Source organism: Pyrus communis, chromosome 14, assembly GCF_041283825.1.
Source record: "Pyrus communis isolate YQ-2024b chromosome 14, ASM4128382v1, whole genome shotgun sequence".
Taxonomy (NCBI): Eukaryota; Viridiplantae; Streptophyta; class Magnoliopsida; order Rosales; family Rosaceae; genus Pyrus; species Pyrus communis.
In genome coordinates this window covers 19574550-19580804 of record NC_142578.1, presented here as the reverse complement: position 1 = coordinate 19580804, position 6255 = coordinate 19574550, and positions in this window count along the sequence as shown.

Here is a 6255-nt window from a genome sequence, read left to right as displayed (position 1 = left end):
CGATGTAGTCAATTTATATATTGGATGACGTGGAAATCCACAATATCCAACGACGAATTGAATGGTACCCAAATCAAACAAAATTCCTAACGAAAGTGTCCTAAATTCGTGCTCGTGACTAGTTAGGAATGTTCGGTTACCTAGGTGAGTGATAGGGTCAACACAACTATAAGTTTACTATCATCCAAAAAGGCTTGCTCCTAAATTTTCACGATTTAATTTCTTCAGCTCAGTTAGTCATTGTTAATTAGTCCAACAATCGCTCTACTAATTAATGCATTTATGCTATTTTAGTATTGTTTGTTACCCTGAAACTGTGAACCGGTGTTCTGGCACAAAGGTATCACTCACAGATACTATAGCATGTGTCCGGTATTAGAAGTCATACTACCTGAATATTCGTTGACAACTCTTGGATATCGGACAGTATCGTCAATTAGTAGCGTCACCGTAGGCTGATTACAAGTTTGAGCCTGCTCGGGTGGATAGTTTCAATTGAATCTAGAGAAAATTGATTACTGCTAATCAAAGGTATAACGATTCATACTCCCATGCCTATACCCATCCCAATGACGACTATATCATCGAAAGAAATTCTGGAAATTAGTGTTGGTTGAAGTGTTCTAAGGTTAGAGAAATGAATGTGCTAATAACCTACTTTAGAATGGACTTGAATGGAAATCAATCTTCCTCCTGAAAACTCGGAATTATCACTACGTTCAAAAAATTTGTATTGTCGGGGACCAAAAGTGGTTGTCTCCTAGATGTTCTTCCGTCGAGTGCTACCACTTTAGCACCAGATTATCGCTTAGGACATTTCTGGAAATCTCGACGAAAGTAAGACTTCATAGGAATTCTGATAGATGGTATGTATACTAACGGGTACTGCCAAGGAATCAAAACTATTTCTGGGTTTCCTAACTCGAAAAGGTTGGTAATGACGACGAGATAATAGTAGTGGGATTGTTGGGTAAATCTCCGGTGGAGCGTAACTACCGATGCCAACAACTTATCTATACTCTAAATCTTTCCTTGGCAGGGAAATCTTCACTTAAAGTCTGAAGGCATTCGCTAAAACAATTTTCTAGAATGTCAATAAGTCGCCTAATCCACCCAAAACTTAGGAAAAGCTAGCACGTTTTTGTATTCGACGAGGTGGCAAGATTCGACCTTAGGTTCAAAAATTGAGAGCTTGCATCATGTGTGTGATGAACACAATACTGCCCAAACTTATGCTCCAATACCAAACTAACACACCTTGACCTGGAATGTCCACTTGGACTCCCAACAGAGTTGTGATAGCTGACACCAGGGAGGCGATGAAGCTATAAAGTGTAGTGATGTAGAAAATCTAAGTATATTAAACCTAAAAATGCCTAAATACAAGAGTGCGCATGTGAGCGGGAATGAACCCATTTCACACGTGATGTAAGAGCATAAGTAAAGTACAGTGAAATTAGAATAAGAACCATAACATCGAAAGTAGTCTCCAAGATCAGCATTTGCTAGAAATCCTCGTCGACACGAACACTGCCACTAATACTGGAGGAGTGAAAAAAAAGGGTGGGTAAGCCTAAAAATAAAACTTTATAAAAACCTCTTCGAAAATGTAATAACCCCTTGCCGTAAAACAAGTATAGTTTCCAAAAATAACATACGTTTCGTATGAAATTACTTACCATAATCAGCAGTATCTCAAGAATGCAAAATGTCACAAACCTTTGTAAATAAACACATGACGACCGTAATCACACAATCTTGCATAAGCAAATACATCATATCAAGTGCTCATAGACACATGCTGGCACATGAGTTCATGCAGAGGTATTCTGACATGAACTAGACTGGGTGTAATAATGATTTACGCTTTAATACTACAATTAGGTGAAGACTGGCGTTATGCGCATCACACACGAGTCATAATTGCCTATAGCAATCTACAACAAGACTGGCACCTACAATGGATCCAAAGTGAGCGTAAGGTGCAATGTGAACATAGACATGAAAGATTGGCCCTGTCCCTGGGCGAGTACTAACACTAGGCTAGCACACGATGAGCAAATAAGGTAAATATAAACATGCCACAGTGATTCGATAATTTGATAATTTCTAATCAATGCAATGCTATTCATGACTGTAAATCCAATTAAGGCATCCTGTAGGATTTATAATGATTTCCTAATTTTCATTGTTACGTCATTTCCTATAAACGTTAATTAAATTATGCCATCACATTGAAAATTCGTTATTAGATGTATATATGGAAACTAAACAGATATATATACTATATCAAAGAAAAGACCCACTACAAATCATGTTGTCAGGTTGAACCCACCACGTGGGCATCGAAGCTCCTTGTGATGCGTTTCACCTAGAAACAAAATCGTTCATGTAAATATATAATGTACTAACGTAAATTCGCGTATTCGTACAAAGTACAGCTAATAAAAGAATTATTTTAAAATAGTCAAATTTCAAAAAATGAATGACGGATTTGGGTTTGGCAGTTTGAGAAACCTAAGGAGAGATCTTGGGTTCTTCCACATGTTGCCACATGTGTCGCCACAAGGTGGCTGCACAAGCAGCCATGTGGGCCCACGCACTTTCATTGTAATTTCCATATTTTTTCACTTTTTTGGGCTAACTTCCAGACCTCATTCGAGCTCGATTCTCAACCAAATTTGATGATTCAAAAGCCAAAGTGAAAGAGGCTCAACGGAGGCTGAAGACGGTCATAAAAGGGGCCCAACGACTACGATTCAACTTCCCAGAAATCTGGAAAAAAAACTCCCGCAAGGTGTTTTCGCGTCAAATCATCACCAAAACACATGTATAAACTCAGACTTTTATCCAGAAGTCCAAACTAGGGTGAATTAGGTTGATTTCTAAACTCATCATCATTGAAATCCAAGGGTGATGGTGGTCTCGTGCGATTCTTCCACCATGAAAATGGTGGTGGTATGGTGATTTGGATTGTCGCCATAAGCGAGCTGGAGTGGTGACTCAATTTGTTTTGGGTGTCATTGCCTCTGAGTTTACAGAGATAGTGAGATAGTTTTGAGATGATAGCTGAAATGAGTTGAGAAAGAAGAGCGAAGGGGAGGGTTCGAGAGAGAGTGAGATGTGATCTGGCATGATGGTTATCTTCAATGGAGATGGAGGCTTTACCGTTGGTCATTTCTACGGTTGCAGACGAGAGGTGTTAAAGAGTTGGGAGAAATGAAGGGGAAGAAAGAAAGTGAAACAAGTTAGAGAGAGGGATCCGAGAAAAAGGAAGAACGGTGACATGGGAGTGAGGGAAAAGAGCGGAGTGTGGGCCCCACTGGCTCACACTCCAATCCCATAAAAGGAAAACACTGAAAAAAATATCTCCACGACATGAAAATACCGAAATGCCCCTCACATTCGTAGTTTAGTAAAATTTTTGTCGTAGCTCCGAATTCGATTCCGCTTACGCCTACGCGTTTGTACCGTCAAGTACTTCGAGAATATAGTAAAATAATAGCTTGTACACATCACGAAATAACGATCAATGAAAGTCAACAATCTCGCCTCTAGGGGCATTTTGGTCAAATCACGCATTTAAACTTAATAAAATCGTTAAATTAGGGACTGATTGTCACAGTTTAGCCATAGAGTTTTAGGCTATCAAATCATATTCAAACTTAGCCATTGAATTTAATATATTTGAAAATTTAAAATTGCCCAAATTTTAGGTTTTAACCCAAAATTTGTTTTAGACCCAACTATTGAAGAAGAATAATGTTAGTTTAAAATCTAAATTTTGATGGGCCGACTTTTTAACCTTGGCCTAAATTCTAGGTTAACAATTGGCCCAAATTTTAGATTTTAACCTAAAACTATTTTGGACCCAACCATTTGATAATTATTGGATTTGTTTAAAACCTAAATTTTATGTTTTAACCCAAAGTGTTAGAGATAGTCCTAGAGATACCCTTAACCACTAGAAAAGAAAAGAAAACCTTCACATTTGAAATCAAAGTAATTATAAAAATTAATAAAAAGCCCTCTCGAAAGTGTTATGTATTCAAAAAAATTTAGACAATTATTTATCATCAAGGGCACCTCTTCTTATTATTAAGGAATTTTTTTTTTATTCTTCAGAAAAATATTTTTAATTCATGGAAGTGAGACCCTTTTTTTTGTTTTTTTATCCTTATTTTTAGTATTAGAAAGCCAGAAGTCTACTTCGAGTCACAAGGCTTCACAAAAGAATAATGGGACATAAAGTCCCTAAAACAATAAAATTCAAAACTGGCCGAAAATAATACAAACAAATTCAGAGGGATAATTTTGTCATAAAATGCAAAATTTGAAAAAATAGGATTAAGTAGACCTGACAATTTCTTACACGACACATTATCGGGTCACACGATAAGAACCCGTTAATAACAGGCCTTTAACAGGTTTACACGAGTGTGACATGCGGGCAACCCATTTCGAGACGTTAAGAAAAAAGTCATGATAATTTTAATTTTTAAACTACTAAAAAAACTTACCTTAAAATACAATAGACATAGTGTATATGTATATATTGTATATTACTATATCATTGTATTATTATTTTATATAAATTTCAAAATTTAGGTTTTTTTAATTTATTTATTTTTATATTATACTATGGACAAAGAGTGAGATTAAAAAAATTATAAAACACATTAAAAATAAAAAAAATCAAATAATTTAAAAATACTTAACACATTAAAAATAAAAATATCAAGTAATTTAAAAATATCAAACAAATTTGAATGGTCTACAATGTTTGGTTTTTGATGCTTAGTTTATGTGGAAGAGAGTGCTAATGTGGAAAGCATTAATGAAAACATTGTCTACAACTCTTGAAGACAATATATCAAGTTAAAGTTCTAATACCATTTCGCTTGGTGATTGATGAAAATTGAAGTGTTTTATTGTAAAAAATGTGCAATATTTCTCAACTTTGAAATGCAAACTCCTTTCATTTTGCACATCCTTGAACATTTGATATTTTTTTTTAGTAATGTACTAATGTTTTTTCATTAGGCTTTTATTTTGGGATATATAATACTTGAAAGACAAATGTTTGTTTTATTTTTTATTTATTTTTTAATATTTTGAAGTAATATTTATGTAACAACGTGGTATGCATATACTAAGTTAGTATTATGTTTTCCATTTTTTGGGGGTCAAATTATGTTTTTTCATTTTCATTATTTATTGATTTAAAATATATTTTCTTTAACGGGTAACGGATCAGGTCATATTACCTAATAATATTAACAGGTCGGTTTAGGGTCGAGTCATGTTACCCATTTATTTTAACGGGTGTTATGCGACACGACCTGTTAAGATATCAGATATGTCACGAACACAGAAAACACGACATGAATGTTAAATCTAGGAGTAAGTACCAAAAACCCCAACATTTTAGTGTAATTTGAAATTGGTCTGAACATTTTTAAACATTCCAAACAAATACCCAACCTCTTAAAAGCCACATTTGTTAAGCCCCAATTAAATTTATGTCAAATTAAGGCTTATTTTGTATCCAACACCAAGAAGGTCATGAAAACATGGCTTCCACCAAGTAATGGTCACACACAACCACAAACTCCACCCACGCACAACCCAAACTCCACCCTACAACTCAAGCTGCCAACATTAGGGAAAATGTCATGGAGGTTGCTGAAATGGTATGGACCACCATTATGCAGCCACCACCATCTTCACCACTCACAAAAAAAACCTAGAAACTTTACTAGCCGAAAATGGTATGGACCGCCATTATTCTTGAATTTGTTTATTTATTTTTAACTTTTCATCTTCATGTTAGTTTTTGATATTATTATCTTAGTGTCCAAGTAAGCAAACAATTGAGACCCATTGTTGCCACATGTACATTCAACGGAAAATTTAAGGGAAAACTAACGAAAATTCCAAAAAAACTTTAGTTTTAATGAAAAATGACAAATAAAAGTGTAGTGAATAGTACCGGGAAGAGGTAAAAATGTGGTTTTTCGTTAAAAGTGAACAATACCAGGAGTATTTCGTTAAAACTCCAAAAATTTAACTTAGAACTTAACAGATGTGACATTTTCAAAAGATTGAGAACTTTTTTGAAATGTCAAAAGGTTAACTACTTGTTTGGAATATTTAAAAAAGTTGAGACCGATTTGAAATGACACTAAAAATTGAGGAACTTTAGGTACTTAATCCTAAAAAGATAATAAAAGCAGTTTTATTCCCACTGTCGGG